Consider the following 18,720-nt stretch of genomic DNA (forward strand, 5'->3'; position numbering starts at 1 on the left):
TCACCGCTGGAGGGGGCTCCGTCCTCGGGAATAGGGGCCCGGGTTGCCGAAGGGGGGCGCTGTGAGGCGGCTCTGAGGCCGGAGGGGAGAAGGTGAGCCGGGTCAGACGACACTTCTCTGCCGGGGGGCCGGATTGGTGCTTTTGAACTTGACCGTGAACGCAACGCACAAGAACAGCAAGAGCAACATGAACACATGGACCTGAAGAAGAAACTGGTTCAACCTTAGAAACTAACCGACTCATCAGAACGAAGGAAAGCAGACTTTCTGAAGACACAGAGGATGTTTGAAGTTTGGTTTAGATCAATCCAAATTATGCTGGATAATAATGAATCCGTTTTACTGGCGTGCAGCTGGTTTCACCGGATCTCTGGTGCCTGATCCGGACTGGAGACCCGGAATGTGTGAATTTGTGGGGAGAAGCGGAGGAATAAAGCAGCTACAGGGAAGACAGAGGACTAATTAGAGACGGAAGAGGGAGGGATGTTCAGAGGCTGTCGGAGGATGGATGCGGTTGCTATAGATACTTGGCATGATGCCAGGTGGAGGCAAAAGCAATTTGCATTTATTCAGATGATAGTAGCTCTCTGTTTCCCCTTCTGTCTGTGTCAAAGAAAGGCAGTCACAGCCTTTCTTCCATTTTAATTTCTCCTATTTCAGATTCATCGGTTTCAATACCATTTCCTTAAATGATTCGTTTTGTGTGGGGTTTTTTTTTTATCTAAATGTTTAAGAAAACATATTAAAAATGCAAAAATATTTACCAACTTGTACCCGGAGAAAAATACATTAATACATATATTAATACATTAATATTTTCATCATTAGGCTGTTTTTATTTGATGGTGCCACAAAAAAAAATTTGTTGTAAAAACCATCAGATTTTTTCTTTTTCTTTTCTTCTCTAATCATGTATTTGATTAAGCTCATCAAAGCTTTAGAGCCACGCTGTTGCTTCTTTTGCCTCTCTTTTATATATATATATATATATATATATAGTGTGTGTGTTTTTAGTTTGCCCTCTTTTTTATTGAGAAGATAAAGAACACAATTGTGCGTTATGCTCCCCCCAGGCCTATGGATAGTTTTGTGTGGGCCTAAATTTGTCTTTAAGGTTAATCTCACCAAGAAAATGCATTTGTTTTAGAAAAACACTCTAAAATACCATAAAAGCCGGCCTCCTTGCAGTTTTGCTCAAATAACTCATTCAAAAGCATCTGTGTTATGGTAAATGAGCAACATACTAATTAGCCTTCACTCAGCAGTCTGGCCTACAAAATAGATTGGTGTTGGGCCTTTAGAAAATTTATTTCACATTATCTCTGATTTGGCAAAAATATTTATTTCTCTGCACCAACAAAGAAAACAAACAAACAAACAAAAAAAACCCCAAAACAAAACAAACTAAATTCAAAGAATAAATGTGTACCACCTCACATAATACCTGATAAAAACCAATTCCAACAAATATGTGTATATAGATATTTATTTGGAACTAGATAAAGCTCTTTATTTAATGTGTAACAGGCAAGAAGAGCTGTTGTTCTTAAATAAATACACATTGTGTTGCTACAAATTTCAGTACAGCTGAATTAATGTAAGAGAAGAAACATATGTCAAAACAAGAAGCAGCAATAAATATTTGCCCTTTATATTGATTATGTTGAATTTAATGATTAATAAATTGACTGAAGAACTCAAATTCCATGATATCTTTATTGATCAGATTTATACCAAATACACACAACTCAAGTTGGTTGAACGAGCAAAAAAGACGTTGTGGGGTTGTTGTTTTTTTTTCTTTTTTCTTTCAGCTGACTCAACATTGACATCTTAAGTAAACACTGAATCTTTTGAGGTAAAATATCCACGGACACACACACACAGCTGGGTTAAGTAATATATCATTTTACATCATTTTACACACATTTTATTCAACACTCTCATGACTATGTTTGGAAAAATAACACACCACATTTGCTTCAGTTATATTTTTTAATATATTAGCTCTTAACTCACGCAAAAAATATACTTTGTCCTAGTCAGTGTTTTTTTTTTTTTTGTTTGTTTCTTCGTGGAATTAGTTAAGCTCCACATGTTAATTGTACCCCACAAGAATTAGCAAAATTGTTAAATTGGTCCAGTACAATCTCACAGAAATTTCTTTTCTTCACGCCAAAAGTTGTTCTGCCAATGAGTCATTTTTCCAGTCAGCCTTTGAACTGGAGAGAAGAAAGAACACAAAGAAGAAATTAGTGACAGAACTGGGACACAGAATAAAAACATAAAAACATAACCCAACATTTCCTATTTTTTTTTACAGCCAGGCTCATATAGAACAGTGATGACACCGGCCAGTTCAGAGTCGATAATCATGTCTGTGTGTCACGTCACAAAAACTGACACAGCAGCTTTCAATAATAAAAAAAGAAAAAAAGAAAGTCGGGATTTTGACACGGCAGTTGTAGCTGCACCTCATGACTACTAATATCGGTCTGTGCTTGAGTCTACACTCAACCACCTCTGACCTCTAAAGTCTGGAGCGTCAAAAGGACACACAGCCGAAATGGGACCCCCACAATTATGCCTGAGGGAAAAGACACGGATGTGCACACACACACACACACACAGTTATGCTGTCTGGTTTTGCACCGTCATGACTGAACAAGATTAGGATCTGACGAGCACAGATAAAGGATTTAATTCAAATTTGTCCAGCTTTAATCTTGATCAGAAGTTAAACAGACCTTTGCCTTTATTTTCATATATTTGAATTTTTCTTGAAAACTTTTTTTTTTTTTTTTTAAATAAAACCTAAAATCGCTCTGGGTTCCTGGGTTTGAAATGCCAGTTTCTTAAATCTATTAATTCACGAACAGTGCAGGATGATTCAGAGTGAAAATCAAGGTGTGTGTGGGTTGTATGGAGGAGGAGAAGGAGCAAGAGGGCTAGTTATGATTGAGGGGATCACAGCTAGACTCCAGTCCCTGGATAGACGCAGTGTTTCAGACACTGGGCAATTATGAGGGGCCTTCCCGAGCCTGTAGGGCTCTCCAGGGCTCTTCTTCTGCCCACGCTGTCCCAACTATGGGCTAATGTATGCAGAGGGGAGCCCACAGTCCTGTCTCCAAACTGCACACATTGAAGGCAACTGAGGAAAAGTCTTTACCGCTGTTATATTAATGCATTTTCATTTTATATATATAACAAAAGTAGGAGTGAGGGGGTAAAAGTCAGAGCCTTAACAGGATTGTTGTGACTTTTCAAATGACACAAGTGTTTTTGAGCCAAAGAAAGAAACACACATTCAGGAGGTCTGAGGACCATAACTTCTTTAAGTAAACCATTTCCTCCTCCATCTTCCTCTACAGTCTTATATTCCTAAAATATCAACAGAATTTTTTATTTTTTGCGAAAGACAGAATTTCTCAGATCTTCTTCTTCTATATCGCCCTTGATTTTTAGTTTTTACTTTGAGAATGCACACACACTGCAACTCTTTTCAACTCTTTCCTAACAGGAAACAACCACCGACACCAACTTAATGAGGACTGGATATTTGAAAATGTGTGACTGAAGCTTTGGATTGGATGAAGACATTTTTTATTCTGATGTCCTGGATTTATCTATAATGAATGTATTTATTATCTCAGAGCTGTAGACTCAAGTCTGTGACTTATTTCAGACTTGTTTTTGACTTTAGACATGAATGTAGTAAGTTTTGACCTGTTAAAATAAAGTAAGAACATGACGAGTTACAGATCTTAAAATTTCAGAAGTAGTCTACATGTTGACAAGGCAAGTCTCTGCGCTGTGAGTTTGCTTCTAGATGAACCCCAGTGGATTTAAAAACAGCTCTGATTTTCAACTTTGTTAACTTCTCCAGCACACAGAGAATACGCTGTTCTCCCTTCAGGACAAGGTCAGTCTTAAGATATTCTCACCATAACAAGCTACAGCTTGTCCCGTAGATCAAGAAGGCCTGACGGAGAAATTGTGTGTGTGTGTGTGTGTGTGTGAGTGTGTGTGTGTGTGTAAGAGCTGCCAAAGTAAGAGAAGCATAAATACAGAAAAAGGATGAATTTGAGGGGGTTGGACTCTCTCCCTCCATTTGCCCTCTTTCTGTATTTTACCCCCTCTACCTCCTCACACATACACACACCCTTACGCTGACATTGTGTCCATTCAACAAAGACGTCCCTGCAGCCCCCTCATTATAAATACATGTCATTGGATCACAGCTCGTCTGAATCCCTGAGTCTGCTGCACTCTAAGTGGCCGTGACTGAGCCCTGAATGGGTGGCCGAGCGACAGCTATACCAATAGAGCCAACTGTGTGTGTGTGTGTGTGTGTGTGCGTGTGTGTGTACAGAGACAACCTCAGCCTATGGGAATGAAGGCTTCGCAGCAGGATGAGGTCAGAGGTCAGGTCGCCTGTTACATACACGCGTTCACATGTACATACACACAGTCTACTGGACATTGGATACACTGGTGCAGAGAAGAGAAAAGAGAGGGATGAAAACACTGAAATGGTTTTGGGTTTAATTCAGTGACAGTGTGTGGCAGTTAACTGCTGAATGTGTTAAGCAGGTTTCTTTAAATCTGGGGCAATAAGTTTCCTGCTGCCTCAACAACAAAGCTGCGCAAATCTAGTCCTGGCTCACTTAGAAGGAGGGAACAAGGTGTCCCTGTGTGTATATATATTCATGTGTGCGTGTGTGTGTGTTAAAAGAGCTCATCCTATTTCATTTTGCAGGGGAAAAATGCGAAAGTGTCGCTATCCCTCTGGAACCACAAACCAGGACACTCACTCGCTCTCGCTCTCTCTCTCTCTTTGTCACTATCAAGGCTTCTATTTCTGAGTCTGAGCTTGCATTTCTCCCTCGGTGCAACAAAGTTTTCCTCACTCTACTTTCCCTTCAGTTTTGAATCCACAGAGATATGACCCGGACTCATCTGGAAATCAGTAATTAACCAACAACTTATCACGAGCAGATACGCTAAATATCCACACCAATAAGGCATTCTCTGCTGCCCCGTGACTTGAGAAAATAATTACATGACATAAGAAGTGCCTCTGCCAATGACAGGTACCGATTAGTGAGTGTGCTTCACACTGGACTTATTAATGCAGCACAGCAACAATGGGCAGAAGGAGAGGGGCTGGTTGCTCATGTTAATCATCTCTGCTGGCCCACCACCTTCCAGCACCTTTGCCTATATATGTGTGTCTCTTCCCCCTCGCAACACAAGGACCCCAAATAGCTGCCCACACACACTGCCTGATCGGAAAGGCAGGCAGGGTTTTTGAGGGACAGGCAGCTGCCATTGTCTCAGATGGAGCTCTGCTGCTATAGTTTGACTGTTGGAGAGGGTTTTATTGAAAGATGAAAATGTTAATGCTGCATTGCATCTGTCCATCACACTTAATCTTTGCCTTCTGAGAGACAGCGTGGTTTAAGCGGCGTCTAGATATTTTTTCCAGATGAGCGTCACACTTATAGGACATGTATGTATCTAACTTGTGCAAGTGAAAAGCAATATACGCTGAGTGATTATCGCAAATGCCAATTCTAAAGTCATTTGTGGAAAAATAAAACCTGGTCAAATTTTAGTTGCAAGTTATTAGTTGCACAACATATGATCGTTCCTTGAAAGGCTCAGAAGTCAAAAGTACATAGGGAGGAATGAAGCATATAAAATATAACACAAGTGAAATGGAGAAGAATGCAAAGCAAGTGAGAGAAAATGAGAGATGAGGGACTAAGAGGGGGTGAGAGAGATGTGAGTCTCAAAAAAGTGTCAATGCCAGGCTCCCTTTAGGCATGAGTGAGAAACTATGAGGGCTAGTGTTGCGTGAATGGTTCAGCAACACGCATACAAAGACGTACCATGGGCACAAACGCACACTTTGACACACATGCACACACCCTCTCTGCTGAGCCAGAGCCTGGCCAGACAGGTCTATGGATCTATTGAGGGGACTTGGAGGGAGCTGTCCCTTTCTGTGGAGCTAATGAAGCCTGCACCCACAAGCATAAAGGAGTGGAGAGAGTTAGCACTGCGCTCCTTCACCCATTCACTCACTTCCTTCCCTTACAGAGCTCCTGATGAGGTAATGCTTTCTCTCTTAAAGGGATACCATAAGTAATGCACCTTTATGCATTCAGCCCTTTACAATAAGACACGCCAGAAATAAATCTGAATCCAATTTTATGGATGCAAACTAGGTGCAGTTTTAGGATGCCTGCTGTTAAAATGTTGCATAAAAGAATCATATTGTTGGCATTTTTCCATATATTTCATATATTTGTCAATAACAGCCACGGAAAGAGCAACATAAAACAATATGAAGGTTCTTCTCTGGGTCGCTTTCGGCACCAAAAATGCTGAAAATGTAAATCTTTGAAAATATGTGAAATCAGAGGGGCTGCTATGGATTAATACACACTTGGCGCTCTAGTCACAACAGGACAGTGTGAATGGAAGGCTTAATACAAGCAGTGTCTATGTTGGTGGGCAGCTAGCAAACTAACTAAGAGTATTTAAGGAACATGTTGCCCGATGTAACAACGCTCATGCTCACTGATAACACCAACTTAGTTCTGTGACACAGAAGAATCAAATAAGACAGACTATAAATAACACTGACACAGGAACACTGGGAATGGATTTCCAGAAGCTGAAAAGTTTCTACAAAAACGCTTAAATATTCTAACAAATCGAATCATTGATATTCGATTTGTTAGAATATTATGCTGCAACTTTGATGAGCAATAATAATAAAAAAAAAAATAATAATAAAAAATATGCTGCAATCCAATCTCAAAATTTTAAGGTTAAAAAAAAAAAAGAAAGAAAATGTGTTCATAGCATGACATGTAGGTTTTTATAGATTTCATTTGTTCGTGATATCCAGCAAAATATGCATCAGAAAAAGGATTAATAATTTTTTGCAAAAGTTACAGCATAACTACCTTGTCGTTGTAAAACAGTGAAGTTTGTGGTCTTGATAATCTTAAATATGAAGGATATAAGACATTGGATCATTTAGATTTTTGCCCAAAGATTTTTGTCAACGATAAATTCACTGTTGGTTTTGGTCTTCCGTGGAATTTATCGATGATGAGTAAAAGACAGAATATGACAAGATGCATCTTTGTGTGAAAAAATAGCCACGTTTTGACAAAACTGTTAATAAAATTTCTCGGTTTGATTTGAGAGAAATCACAGTGGCTGATGCGCACCAACATGGAAATGTGGAGTTCCTGTGCAAAGTTGCCATCAATCCAAAAACGAAACAAAGACAGGCACCACACTGGAGAGCCTGAGACCAACGTGTCACTCAGAGAAGAAATGTCACACAGAACAGAGATGTGGAGAGGAAAGGCTTCCAGGGGAGGCCTGACTTAAGGCTGCCTGTCTATCTGCCTGTCTTCTACTGCTGTGACTACAACATGATGAAGGAGCTCTTGTCCAAGTCTACACCCAGTCTAGTCCTCTCTGAGCAGCCAGACTGAGCTAACAATAGACAGCAGTGCTTATCAAACAGCCGGGCCACTTCATTAGCATCCAGCGCGACCCAGACGACAACCTCATGGGCCAGACACTCCCCTCGCTGGCCTTGACCCATGAACTCTAGGGTCCTTGTTCACCTGCTACAGCCGTATTCATGCTAGCAAGGCTGTCTCGCCAGCGGCCGACTACTCTGCATATGTTCTCCTCACATTCCCACGCTCCGAGCGCAGACCTCCAGCGCAGGAGACAACCACACTTTCAGCACAGCAGCATTCATACGGGACATTATGGAGATTTGTTTTGTGAAAGGCTGTCTGAGACTTTTTCTGGCCTCATTTCTTCGTGACTTTGTTTCTTTTTAGAGGCTTTTCTTTTCATTCCGCCTCTTCAAATGAATCCATTAAATATCCTATAACCTCGTTTGTGACTGGCACACAAAGAAAATAGATAACAGTTATATCAACGACAAATAGATTTATATTTGTGTATTCCAATTGCAGTAGGTCTGGAAAGCCTCTTTCTTCTTCCTGTTGAAATAATGCTGTCGTGCCATTCCTCCCCTTTCTGCTTTCCTCTCTCGGATTTTTTCACGCCAGAAGCTGTGTTGTTGATTTGCCTTCCCCCCGGCACATCAAGGGTAAACTCATGACTCCCCTCGACTTTCCTTCCTCTTCCGGATTCTTTACCATTTGTGACTGGCCGAGAGCAGCTTTGCGTCTCCTCAGTGGCTGGCATAATGAAGAGAAACAGGGATGTGGCTAACACAAGCCTTCATTTTAGTAGGGGTGTTTATGTGTTGTGTTGAGAAATGGGGGAGAGCGCGTTCCTGCCCTCCGACAGATAATGTGGCTGTCAGATATGGAAGGGCGCAGCACTCGGCGGCTTCTTCACTCAGATCATGTGGGGGGAACCTGGGAAGGCATGCAAAAGGCTGTGACTGAATTTGCCTCACTGCACAGCATATGGACGCCCTGATCGCTCTATGCAAATGGCCAAGACACAGACACATGTTCATAAATGCAGACAAACTACCCCCCTCCTCCCCTTCAATCCCTCATTAATGGTTCTTCCTAAAACCACACCCCCCCCTCCTTCTTTCAAATAATAACATCTCCACTAACACCCCCCCACTCCATCTTCCCCTCCTGAACGACCCCCCATCCCAGTCTAGACCCTGCAACCCTCTCTCTATCACACTCTCTTGAACCAGACGCCCTAAACCCCCTCCTCTCTCCTCTCCTCAGCTCCCACGACCAGCAGACAGACCCTATGATTTGCGTGACCGCCATTTTGCTGCCCACACTATACCTAACTGTACAGCACAGCAGCTGCCTTGATGGGTGAATGCAAATACGAGCGCTGCATTGTTACTCAGCTGCTCAGACGACTATCAATCGCATGAATTAATGCTGCCCCTCAAAAACAAGACCTGCTCGATCAAACGTGACCACAAAACAACGCGCTGCGGAAAAAAAAAAAAAATAAATCATACAACCCTTCATTTCTCAGACTAAATGAATGGCTCCGAACATTATGATTAAACCAAGTTATGGTTCAGGTTTGAATATATATTTTTTGATTTTACGCAAGGCGCCGTTTCAAAGTCACAAATAGAAGAGAAGCCGTTCAATTTAAATTGTGTACTTGGGAAGCAGCATTATATGATACTTCAAAGCTACAATCAAGTGTTCTACAGGCAGCAATTTTAATGACGCCGTCTATTTCTATGTTTCATGTGCAGCCATTTTCTGGCAAAATCAGTCCACCCCACATTTGTTCAGTGCCATGGTAACCAGACACCCATGTGCATGAAAATGAGACTATTATGGTCTGTGTGTCTGGAGTTTGTTGGGCCCATGGACCCCTTCTTAATTAGAGTCTGTGTGCGTGTCTGAGCTCTTCTGTTTGCTTAATGCTTTCATTGGTGCATTATGTATGTCTGTGCGCAAAAACTGTGAGTGTGCATGCGTGACAGAGCACTATCTGATTAAAGAAAGCCCCAGCTTAGTCTTTTGTACAGTGCCACATTTGCATGCCAGGGAATCACATGCAAACATGCACACCATATGGCACAATGGGTCCAGACCCCTCCAGCTCTTGCATGCGCCCAACACCTATCAAACACATTTCTGGGTGCAATTACTTCCACCTGAAGAGAAAAACAAACGGTAGCAAACGCCCTCTTAAACATTTCTTCAGGCTTGCTTTTCTTGCCGCTATGCCACATTCAAAGGAACAATTATCAGCACACACCGACGACGTGCTGGTTGCGGGTTATGCAAATGCAATTAGCCCCCATTTGCATTCGATAACAGCTAACGGATGCACAGATGGCAGATGACATAGATGCGCCCGCCATCTTTGGCAGAGGGGATAAACTGGCGGCCATTTTGTCTGAAGCTGTGCCCATCTGGATAAAAACAACCACACTGCATCACTGTGACAACGGCAGCACTTTGGGAGCTGTGGCTGCACACTGCTGCTACTTGCTGGCAAACGCTCTCAAGGCCAAGCATATTCATTCAGTCCATTCATAACACACAGATCTCTCCCTCAGATCCATAAATAATGTAAAGTCTGGCTGTCTCATATGCTTCAAATTGTGACACTGTCAAGCTTAAACACTTTAATGAATCTCTTAAGCTCCAACATAAGTCCAAGTAAAAATGAAAATATCGTTTACAGTAGTACTTATTTCACAAAAACCATCCACCCAAATCCACATTTTATATGTATTAGGTAATAAGAGCACATTGAGAGTTGTTCACAGAGTGGAAAAAAGTGAAGTACAAAAGAGAGATACTTGCCATTTTACCATTTCCACTACAAGATAGGAAGGTCTCTGCTCTGTGATCCTCATCCCTCAGCACTGTTCAGTCATCTTTAAAAAAAAAAAAAAAAAAAAAAAAAAAATCTGTCTGGCATTAAATATTAGGCGTCATGGACAAAAATCATGTTTACACTTGGCGTGCCAGTGTTCCTGGTTTGAAAAGACACATGTCTATGGCTCACCATAGTAACAGCAAACCAAGAGAGGAGGAGAAAATAAAGATAGCACTGTCTCTTTGTCAAATGTAAAAACTGGTTGGGGAATAAACAACGGGTGTGCTGAGGATGGAGTGAGTCAAAAGCAGAACTCCCAAACTGGTTTTAGACAGCCAGAGGCAGAAGGTGGGGGATCTGTCAATCTCACGAAGAAAAAAAAAAAAAATCAAGAGAAAGGAATATCCCTCTCAGTGCTCTTTCAGCATTCTGTGCATTGGGTATTATTTAGGGAGAGATCCCCTTCAGCAGAACCACACACAGCCAGTGGTGATCGGGACTTGAGGTCCAGTCTTAGGAGCCAGGGCTGCAGCTGAGGGCCAACCAGGGCCTGTCCTTTAGAGGTCTGCAGGCCCCGAGGCCACAGACTAACAGAGGAAACCCCACTAAGAGCTGTGCAGGTTGTGTTTCATATTGATTTTTCCTGCATGACGGTAGCTCCAGAGGTGCTTCATTGCCTTCAGGGACCTTCTCCATCCTTCCCAGCCCACTCACTAGCCCCCCACCTGGGCTTCACTGGCTCTGCTGGACCCTTGGATGGAGGAATGGGCCACAGGAGGAGAGGAGGAAGACGAGAGCCCGTGGCAATGATGATGAGCTGCACCAGGTCTCCGAGTTCAGTCATCTACCCGCCTTTATCCAGCCTTCCAACCACCCACCCTTGTTTCAATCTGAAAAAGGAAAAATAGACATTGTTTTTCAAACTCTCACCTTTGGCATTCAGCATCCCTCTGCTCAATGCAAATGCAAATGTAAACACTCTTACTTTGATTAAAAATATGTGGGAAGAAAACGCCAACTTGCTCTCTTGTAACCTGCCCAAAGGCACTTGCTGCTATACAGACACAAATAAAAATGCTCAGCATACTGTATGAAACAGAGACACAACTATGTCAGTTCATATTTTAAAATGTCTTCCAGAAATAAAAATCATTCACATCTAAATCACTGCATGTAACCTATATGATTCGAATGTCATTATTTAACTTTTTGTTTATTTTTACAAAGTTATTAATACAAAAATTGCATTACCAGCCTCTTGGTACCAAACAATTCAGTTAAGTGCAGGAATCTCTTCCCTTCATTGAAATATTCCGAATCACATGTATGGCTTTGTTCTTTTGTTGTTTTGTTTACTTTTTTATTTTTACAGTTTCAGGGCTTTCTTTCAGGGGCAACACATTCACTGGCATGCATTTGTAACAAAATCAGCAGCAAATACATATTCAGCTCAAGGTGGTATCAATAAGACTCATACAAAAGCCAATTTAAACGATTAAGTTCAGTTATGGGATGGTGAGTTGGTGAATTTGAGTTTGCTGTTATGCGCATGTTTTTGAGCTCATAATGGGGAGCACCCGATATTGCCCCCAGCTTGGCCAATGCAAAGGAGTAACATGGGGTGAGACTGGGTGAGCCGGAGGAAGATTCAGACACAATGCCCCCATTGAGAGGCTTCAGACATGGGTGTTAACTCGCCATTCCTTCACAAACAAAAGGCCCCCCACTAGAGTCGGTGTAGGGGACAATGTTGGTTCAGGGCAGCCCTCCACCCAGCAAGAAAGAAAAGAGCTGCATTATCAAGTTGGGAGAAGGCGAAAGACAGACCAGAGATAGAGGGATATGTTTGTATATGGGTGGGGGTGACCCATAGCTTTGGACTTGACGAACAAAACAGAGAGACATCGACAAACATCGCTGAAGCGATGCAAGACCCTACAACCTTAAATATTCAGGATCTCTTAAGGAAGGTTTAGGAGTTGTTGTTTTTTTTTTTACCTTTATCAGAATATTCACCATCAGCACCATCACCATCATATGGTTTGTCTGCTTTCTCTTGGCTCAGTGATTCATCTTGTTTTCATGGCTAATTCAACATTTGGCTGCTGGTTGTCATCTGAAAATGAGCCAGCTCCTGCTATGGGTGTACTTACACTGATGTAGTGAACAAATAAATAGAGAGAAACACAAATAAAGATGTTTCATCAAAATATACCTAAACCACACAAAGCAGCATTAAGGCCTCACTTAACTGTAACAGTAACAGTGAGAAACATTAGATTCTAATTTACTTTTTATTTTAGAGCATCTAATAAAGGCCCCAAACTCCCCCCTCTGATCGGTTAATATATAGAACACACTGATTAAACTTGGGCTGGGTGAATTTAGATGAAGCTACGGAGCCTGGAAAGCGCACTGTTGTCTATATGCTTACAATCTACAGCTTAGGTTTCTTCAACAAATACACAGAGCTATACTTACAAACCATGTAAAAAGTATGAAATGGCTGCAAAAATGTTTTAAGATGAAACTGATTTGGGCCATGCTGTCACACCTTCCGGTGGCATCCCAGATGCACATTGACTCACACAAATTGTGACCACTTACTGAGACAGTGCATGTCCATTTTGTAAAATACCACATATTACTTGGTAGCAATGAAAACGCTTGTTGCATATATACCAAATGACCACAGCGGTTTTAGTCTAGCTGGTGAACGTTTTACCCCCATACCAATCTCATTTTCCCCCCAGTTTCTAAAACCGTCATAACCGCGAAAAGTAACGTAGCAACAAGAAAAAACGAGGTGCTATTGTCTGTCGCAGCAGCAGAATCTTCTTACTGTAGTTCTCTTGTAATCATCTTCAATTTTTCAAGATGAAGTGCTGGAAATGAAACACCAAAATGCACCACTACTTGTGCACATTTCAAAGCTTTCACTAAAATACATCTACAGAGCCAGGTTGGGAATCTGATATATACAGTTTCCCCAGACTTTAATAGCCTCGTGTTTGCAGCAGAAAGCAGGAATCATATCCTCCAGTGAATTCAGCATTTTTTAAGCATCTTTAGCGTTCCTCCAAAGACCATATAACAAGCTTTTACTTGTTCACAGTTGCTTGTTATATATACTGCGGTTGTACAGGAACACTGTTTTGGGAGTCAGTTTGGGAGTGAAACTGACAGCACTAACAAGCTATTGGTAATGTAAGTGTATGAGCTTTTAGTCTACCTTCCACTTCCAGACAAGCAAAACAAAAGAGGTTTCTGCTTAAAATGTACAAAGGAAACTATCAGGTTAGAATTGTTTGAAGCCATACGTAGAAAAGCTGGCAGGGGGTCGGGGTGTGGCGGGTGTAGAGGTAGCTGGAAAATGTTTATGGAGATCCTGAATCTCTCTGGGAGCCTAATAGAATCCTGTGGCTGCAGTAAGAACTCATTGTGGTGGTGTAAAGGATTACACCAGTAAACTGGTAAAACAGAGGAAGAGCCCAAACACTCTCTACCTCCTACAGAGAGGCAACGAACCATCGAACAATGAGAGGGGAGAGTATATACTGCAAGCTGACTCATTTCATCAACGCAGGCAGAAAGTGGCGAGAGGAGGAAGATTGAGGAAATAGATAAGGGAGTTAATATACATGCATGCGCACATGTAAAAAAAAAAAAAGGGGGGGGGGGGGCTGGAAATAGAGTGAAAGATAGAAAAGGGGTGGAAGAGGAGCAGAGGGGGGCCTGGATGACAGTTCCAGCAGTAGAGGGTAATATGGGCAAATGATGTCTGTCTTGCTTGTCTGTCTGCATCCTGAGTGACAGTTTACAATCTCAGAGGCAGCAGGCAGACCCAGCAGGTTGGCTCTTTGGTGCCATACAATCCCTCATTTCGTGACCAATTTTTTCCCTTTCTCCTTCTACCATCCAACTCCAGCTCCCGTCTGTTTAGAGCTATCTCTAATCTCCCTCATTCGTCCTCCACCACCACCCATCTCCTCTTGGACTTTTGTCTACCTTTAAAAATGTTTTTGCTGTGTCTTTCATTTTAACCCATCATTTCAGCTCCCCACATGCTGAGTGAACGACATGTGAGCACCTATTTTTTAGACCTTAAAGGCAAAATAAAACTCTGACAGACATTCAGTTTTCTAATACTTAAGCTATGCGGCAATGATTTCTGACAGGCACTTCCCTCTTCAGCAGGTTTGCCCCTGTTCTTTTTTTACCCCCCCTTTAAATCACAAATGATGAACTGGATCAGTCTGTCTCTGCACCTGGCCTCACATTCATCAGATAACTTCCAAAAGAAGAACAATCACCATCTTTGATGCTAAACCAGCAGATAAATTCTGAACTAATATTTCCTTGCTTTTCCTTCCTACTTGCTTTTGTATCTGTTGAGAAAAAAAATCCGCTGAAGGTGTACTGGAGTCACTACAAATGTCTGTGACGAAGAGACAGCCCACCCAGCGTCTGATGAGCATGATGACCCCCGTATATTTCCCACAGTTTTCATAGACAGCATGCAAGTGAAGCATTATTCTCCTCTCATCTGCTGTTCAAATGGAAACCACACTGAGCATAATGCATCATCTGCATTCTGCAACCTGCTTCGCTCAAAGACTCCTCTCTCCTCCTTTGCTCTCTTCATCTCTGTTCCTTCAAAGGCTGCCGAGGGTGTATTCAAACAGCAGGATACACACTCAGCTAACAAACCTCATTAAGGGCCCATACACACTTTCTCAATGTTAACACTAGCTGCCACACATCCCCTCTCAATGCACACACTGGTGGCCACACTGACCACAACAAAGCATCTTTACAGAGCTAATTAGAAGGGTCCCCCTCTCTATTTGAATTCCATCTGAATTGGAGGGAACATGATAACAAGGAAAGGAGAAAGAGATCGAGAAGGAGAGACATGCAAGAGAGAGAAGGGAAAGGGAGTTGGAGCAAAAACAAGAGACGGAGGAGAGATGACGCTTGCTAGTGTACTTGAGGAGATAGTAGGCGTCTTTCACAGTGTGGGATTGAAGCTGGAAGCTTAAGCAGGCGGGGGGAACTGAATTAGTGTGACACCGCTCTGTAGCTCGGACGCAGCGACAGACGGATGTTGGGGAGCGGGGAGGGAACTCAATGCTGCACTGTTTTTTGATTGGTGTGCCAGTATCTAGAGAGAGATAGAGGGAAGGAAAGGGTGTGACACCAGCCGCTCGCTGAAGGTGGTGAGAGAGCAGCTGCTGCCACGGACGACATATCAGAAAGCACGCTGACACACTGTTCTTGAACATGTGCAACATCACCAAAGGAAAACACACAAAAACGGAATTTGGATAAATATTTGAGCGAGAGGCATGAAGCAAATAATGTTAATAAATGTGTGATATTTTGGTCTTTCTTTGCTTCTACTTTTTAAATAATCTCAGTTTTTCACAGCACAAAAATTTTGAGAAAGACAGAAGGTCGCTCAGTTGCAAAACATTCCTCTATAGTTGCAATACTTTACTCCAATCCTCCTCCATTCCGTGTTTAAAATTTTCCTTTGTGTGTGTCCCCAGCAAGCTTCGTGCGTGCGTGTGCAGGCGTTTGTGTGTGTGTGTGTGTGTGTGTTTGTGTGTGTATGTGTGTGTGTGTGTGTGTGCGTGTGTGAATGTGGATGCAGACAATGCCAAGTTGACAGTTAGGGTCTGGGATCAAGCACAAGGCCAAGTTTGTCTCCACAGACTGGGTGAATGGACACATTAACAGAAGTAAAATATGCCTTTGTTTCATGAAAAATACTAAACAAAAACATAAAAAATAAGAAATTAAAATGAATAAATTACATTTTTTTTTAGGAAATGTAACAACCAGGCAGAATGCAAACTATTTCCAAATGCAAAGAAAAAAAAGCTTAATAATTCAGACTTTTCTTTTCAGTACTTCATAGAATTTTAAGTTCAAGTTGAAGTTATGACCTAATTGTTGTCCCATCAAGCCCAGTGGCCCCTGATGAGACTGCAAAGGATTCTGGGAGAATAGCAGGTGTCCACATGTCACAGAGCTTTACAGACAGCTTGTTAATTTGCACAACTTTTACACACACATCGCTTACTCCGTGTGTGTGCATGTGGGTATATGTATGTGTGTATATATTAGCGATGGGACTTGACCCTAGCGAGCTGCGGCAGTGTTTCGCGTCTTGCTGGGCGTGGGAAAAAGACGGGACCCCTTTTCACAGCTGCCTCAGCCGAGGCCTGTACTGCTGGGGGCCCCTGTACCCCCTCCACACACACCCGTTCCCCCTTGTCTGACCCACCTCCCTCCCCTTCCTCCTCCTTCTATCCCATTCAGGTTCCGGCCTACTGGCTTTCAAAAGCAGGACCTCCTTTCCAGCCCTTCATAAATACATCTCATTATTCAAGCCCTAGTTTGCATAGGGATTCCAAAGAGATCTCCACTCTGTTCGTGAGGCCTGAAGCCCCTCAGCCTTTTGGACCGCACAAGTGCAAATTTCGACTTCGTAATCTCTCTGTGTTAATATTTGTTTTAAAGCGATGTGTTCACACTTGTACAACTATTTCACCAATATTGTGAATGTCTGTATTTATATTCTGGTGCATCCTCTTGAAAATGTGCCTTTATTCAGGGGATGTGGCTGAAAATCCACGGAAACTAAAACTAGTGAAAAAAGAGTTTAGCATGACTATTAGTGAGTGCTATTAGTCTGTAGTCCATCTGCCACCGGCTATTGTACAGTACCTCAAACACACACACACACACACACACACACACACACGCACATACTCTTCAACCCCTCTACAACTCCCCCCAACCCCACCCCCATTCGCTGCAATGCATTACTGCAGAGATTTATCTCCTATCAGCCTGTATAATACTGAGGTTATAATTTACATCCACTCTAGAAAACAGCAGCACAGGCCGGTCCTTGCATATGCTAATATAATGCTTGGGAAAATCTGGGTGACTCAAAGAACTCCATACTAAATTTGAATAACTGAGCTTTCTATTGAGCTTCAAGGTTGTGGAACCATGAAGATTTGACCTTGCTAACAATATGTACTTATTGTTTAATTCCTAATGCTCAGGCATTGAAGAGGGCATTGGAGGGAATATACTGACAGCCTTAAAGCTGGGAATGTTTCTGTTTCAGTGTCGAAATAACTCAAATATCTTTTCGGTTCAGGTTTCCCTTTCTCAGAGGCCTTAAAATACAAAACGCTTAATCCAAATTTTAAGTAGACTCCCAAAACATCTGTCTGAACTGATCACCTTACATTAATCTTCCCTTTTTACAATTTACGCTGTGTTATTTTCAAGCTATTCAACTAAATGCTGAATAGCACATGTGTGATACCTTTATACAAATCGATACTTGACGTACAACAATCAGGAGACTTTGGTCAAGGGGAGGGTGGTTTTTCAAGGCATTAGGGGCAAAAAGGACAGAGCCACCCAAACACTCTTTCCACATGAGCAGGTCCAAACCTTGGGTGAGCCCTACGCCTGCGCTCTACTAACGGGATAAAGGACCGCAGCAAAGATTACATGACCACCTCCCCTGCACCTACCACACTCTCTACCTGACAAATAGGATCACAGTGTTTAAAGGGATAAAACGCTGAATGTATGAGAATGAAAGAGAGGTGTGTGTGTGTGTGTGTGTGTGTGTATGTGTGTGTGTGACGAGGACAGGGATGATGTACAATGTAAAAATGCTAATACTTCAAAGGAGAGAGGAATGATGGAATTCAACACGGGCTTTTTACTTCACTCACTCAATTTCTCAATTCACAGCATTTTCACTCCCATTGTTGCTGTAGGCTAGTCTATCGCTCCTACACCCTGTATGTATTTATTATGATATATATACATGAATCATATAAAACTGACCTTTACACTGTGCATAGACAACCGAGGCAGTAAATGTCCCTCTTTTTGTTTGAATAAGACAGTGAGAATTACTTCAGTGCTGAACATTTTAAATATTGTTCCTGATTCAACACACAAAATCATCAATATTTAAAGATTCATGTTCAGTCTCTCTTTATTTTTTTACACCCACACAAACACATCCAACCAGCTCCATCCCCACAGCTCCAGAAAATATGGACAACAATCAAGCAACAACAGCAACATTGCTGGTCATGACATGAGAAAAAAAAAAAAAAAAAAAAAACTATCTGCAAGCCTCCAGCATCTTAGAGTCTGACCTGAACGTTTCTCTGAACTCCATGGATTTACTGCTCTGTCCAAAATATATGAAGCTGAAGAAACCAGCTGCTGGTTCTTTTGGCAAAATCATGGGTTGTTGCTCATGTGTGTACACCATGCATGAGCTGTTGTTTTAAATATTTACCTGTAAGATGGCAGCTCCTTTTC

The sequence above is a fragment of the Echeneis naucrates genome, chromosome 17 (genome assembly GCF_900963305.1).
Source record: "Echeneis naucrates chromosome 17, fEcheNa1.1, whole genome shotgun sequence".
In the NCBI taxonomy this organism is placed as follows: Eukaryota; Metazoa; Chordata; class Actinopteri; order Carangiformes; family Echeneidae; genus Echeneis; species Echeneis naucrates.